Source organism: Octodon degus, unplaced genomic scaffold (assembly GCF_000260255.1).
Source record: "Octodon degus isolate 3935 unplaced genomic scaffold, OctDeg1.0 scaffold00206, whole genome shotgun sequence".
Taxonomy (NCBI): Eukaryota; Metazoa; Chordata; class Mammalia; order Rodentia; family Octodontidae; genus Octodon; species Octodon degus.
In genome coordinates this window covers 2,749,670-2,753,998 of record NW_004524782.1, presented here as the reverse complement: position 1 = coordinate 2,753,998, position 4,329 = coordinate 2,749,670, and the positions used below count along the sequence as shown (strand labels likewise).

At 36.7% G+C, this 4,329-nt stretch overlaps 1 pseudogene; it reads right to left on the bottom strand.

The window, feature by feature from the left end:
- Positions 1 to 995: 995 nt before the first annotated feature.
- On the bottom strand, positions 996 to 1,627 carry LOC101578616 (annotated as a pseudogene).
- Between the last annotated feature and the right edge of the window lie 2,702 nt (positions 1,628 to 4,329).

The following is a 4,329-nucleotide window of genomic DNA, read 5'->3' as shown; positions in this document are numbered from 1 at the left end:
TCCTAATGTGCACATTCAGAACTATACACTTCCTCCTTCGAACTGTTATCATTATGTCTCATGAGTTTGTGTTTCCATTGAACTTTGATTATAAGAACTTTTAAATTATTCCATGATACATTGGCTATTGAATGATGTATTCTTACATTTCCATATGCTTGTAAAATTTCTGTGCTTTGTTTTGGTGTTAATTTCTAGTTTCATTATTGTATGTTGCAGTAGCATTGAAGAGATTATTTCCATTTTTTTGTATTTATTTTAGATTTTCATATTTCCTAAGATACATTCTGTTTCAGAAAAAGTTCTATGTATAGTTGAGGAAAATATATATTATGTTGCTCGGTGGATAAAACACTGTTTAGATATCACTTAAATGCATTTGTTCAATGATGTGGCTTGACTCATATTTCCATTTTAATGTTTCTCCTCTGATTGACTTGCCCACTTGTAAGAATGGGGTGTTGAAGCCCCTCACTAAGGCTGTTTTCATTTTTATTTGTTTTCCATTTTTGTGTCCAGTAGGTTTTTTTGTGAAGTTGTGTCAAAAGTTTGTCCATATGTATTTATTTGTAATTGTTATCTCTTTCTGTTGAGTTGTTTTCTTTACCAGTACATAACGGCCACATTTTTCTCTTCTGATTCTTTTTGTCATGAACATGGTGTGTCTGAAAATAAGAACCTTACTCTACTTCACTGGTTGTTTTCCATCCTTCTATTTTACTATTTTACTGGTTGTATTCCATCCTTCTATTTTTAGTCTACACACTTTCTTTGGATGAGACTTGTCTGTTTTATGCAATATAGGTATGGAATTTTTGGAACAATATTTCAATTCTGTATCTATTGTGATTTATGAATATTGACATGGAAAGGTTTTCTTTTTTGAGTTTAAATGCATTTTATTTTTAGACAACCTACATGACGTGTTTTTTCCCTAAAAAACAATGCCTCCACTCCAAATAAATCACGGTCAAAATAAATGAAGAGTTCAAGAGGACATCAGTCCCATTTGTCTAAAATCGTGGTGTTGTGTAGATGACAAGCAGCAGCCAGTTATGACAAGTGATAGATCCAAGGTTACCACCGAATCCATTAACATTTGTCCATTTTTAAACCATCCTTAAAGAAAATCATAAATTGGGTCACACCATCCTCACAGTAGTCCAGGAGAGCAACCATGCCATCTGGATTCATGTTCGCACCAATAAAGAACTGATAGTTTTTGAAATTAGCAAGGATGTACTTGATTTGCTCTGCAGCCCCCGTCATAAACGGTTTTACTCTTTCTGGTCTTTGTTCTTCAAGTTTGCCTTTGATTGATTTCATATAATCTTTGATGTACTTCCTGTCTTTTGTGAAGCTGGTTTCCTGCAAGTGATGGTTCATTACAATATCTACGCCAGTGACTACTGTGCTTTTGGTGCCTTCACCCTCTGGGCCTTCAGCACAGGCATTGCCACCAATGAGCGTGTCGTCAATGGCACCCTCTGTTCTATTGACCATCTTGCCCTCCACCTCCAGGCACAGCCCGTCCGCGATCTCCCGGATCTTGTAAATGTCGGAGAACATCTCATGGTGGCTGATGAGGTCCCGGTAGATAATCATGATGGTGGCTGAGGGAGGTGGCGGCCACTCAAGCTTAGCAGGAGGTGAGTGCTCAGAGGGAGCACAGTGCAGCCTGAGCAGCGCTAGGGGGGAGGGGAGAGCGGGTGGAAAAGCTGGAAAGTTATTATTGTGAGCTATTTACATTTGCTGAACCTAATTTTGCAGTACTCTTTTATTTTTTTCGTTTTAACTATTCCCTATAGCAGATGTATATTTTCTTTATGATTTTTGGTAGTGTCAGTATCTGGCACTCTGTACAGATTTCCCTAACTGTTTTTATAACGCTGGTTCAGGGGTTATGTATTTATATAGAATTTATTTTTCATGAATAACTTCTATATAGATTTTATAGATTAATTTTGCAGGGTATAGAAGTACAACTATTTTTTCCCATAATTTTATTGATAAACAAACAGCAAGGAGACAGTTTCAAATCAAATTGGTAGGACAGTTTCAATAATTAACACATTGCATACATTCTTCCTGGTGGTTAATTGCTATCCAAGATACAGACATGATATACTATTTACAAAGACCGTGAGAAAAAATCACTCCATTCATTAAGAGAACGTAACTATATATCTATCCTAAACACTTTGAATACACAGATACAAAATGGACATTCATCTCTATATCCTTTTTGGATTAAGTTCCGTTATTTGAATATTATAGGTTTGTTAACTCAGCAAAATATTCTAAAAGAGTCCAGTAGCCCATAATAGTATTGGGTCTTCTGCTTGACTGGCAATGTCAGAAAATGTTCACATCAGTCCCTTACAGCACAACATAACAGCATAGCTTTACTTCTTATATTCTGTTTTTATACTTTCCTTCTGGATGGTTAAGACCAAGGTAAAGCAGGACCTATGCAACAAGAGTTGTAACTTTTGGGTCTGAGAAGGTCAGTGAAATCTCCTCAGGATTTATCCTGAGATCCTGTACCTCAGATTGTAGAACCTTTGTCAGTGTCAGCCATATGGATGAGTCATGGTCATTGCATGGCCAGTATGCTGTCTGTGAAAGCCTGAGAGAATGTTTTCTCTCCATGTGACTCTCCTTAGGCACATTCTACATCATCCATCACTTTCCTCTTTGGCCCCATAATCTCCTTGATCAGAAAATTTGGGACACTACCGAGTTACATGACGTTACAGTACAAGTTCTCATATGTCCTGAGTCTTAATTGACCTTGGAAGGCTAGGGCCAAAATGTTGGCTTTCCTTGCAGCCCTCCTTTTTCTCTAATTTTGGTCTGCAAATAGGGTTTTAACCATCCAGAAGACAAGCTTATTGTTATTACCATACAACTTAGGCTGTTAAGCTTAACCTCACTATCTGTCTGCATATCAAACATCTTAGGCATAATATGGAACAGGTATTTTTCAAAAAGTATTGATATGTTGAACTTTAGGTCCCAACAGAATATGGTAAAAAATATAAAAATTACAATATATTTTAAAATAGGCATAAAGAATTGTATATTTCTTATGTTTACACATTAGTCCAAAAATCTAACAATATACAACCTCGAAGCAGGAGAGTCCCAGAATATTCTTTTACCTGTCTCTTGCTTTCATTCACCACCCCTTTCTTTTTGAACAACCATGTACCCGAGAGACATCATAGCAGCAACTGACATGTCATGACAAGCAGCCCATATTCAGAAGACCAGAATGACAGGCACTCCAAGCATGAAACTACTATTACAGATTACCTTCTGCAGTGCAGTTGCTTATTTCACGTGTATCAGTATATATAGTTACTCAGGGTGAGAATCTTTCCACTTAACTACTATATTCAAAAATCTTCTGGAGATTCTCAGGATCATTGCCTTTCCCATCTTCTACATATAAATGAATGTCTTGACATTGTCATGTTTCCTAGCTCTTAACTTTCCTGTCTCTTAATTAGTTAGTCCTCGAGATCCTGCTTTCCTTTTACTTATATTATACCTTTCTCTTTGCTTATACTAGGGAAAATATATGATATTTACACATGTGTGTCTGGTTTATTTCACTTACGAGTATATGTCCAAGTGGCATCCACTTCAATATAAAGGCTTCGAGTTTATCATGCCTTAATAGCTGAATAATACTCCATTGTGAAAAAGTACTACATCTTTTTCAACCATTTCTCCGGTGATGGGCATCTGGGTTGTTTCCAAGATTTGGTTTTCACAAATTGTGCTGCTATAAACATAGGCACACATATATCCCTATGATATGACGTTTTCAGATCCTCTGGGAAAATTCCCAGTAGAGAAATAGCTGGTTTAAATGGGATTTCCATTCTAAATTTTCTAAGGAGTCTCCACACTGATTTCCATAATGGTTGCACCAGTCTACAATCCCACCAGCGGTGGAGAAGGGTTCCTGTTTCCCCACAGCCTCTCCAACATTTGCTGTTGGTTGATTTCTTTATGATAGCCATTCTTTCTGGGGTGAGATGATATCTCAATGTTGTTTTAATTTGCATTTCGAAGATGGCCAATGATGTGGAGCATTTTTTCATATGTTTATTCGCTTCTTTAATTTCTTCCTCTGAAAAGCGTGTGTTCATCTCGGATGCCCATTTCTGGATTGGGTTTTAAATTTGGGAGCCCTAGTGTTCTTTAGTTCTTTATAAATTCTACAGTGCAGCCCTTTGTCTGAGTACTTATTTGTCATGATTTTTTCCAAATTTGTGGTTGCCTTTTCACTTTGTTGGTAATTTTTTTTTTTTTTTT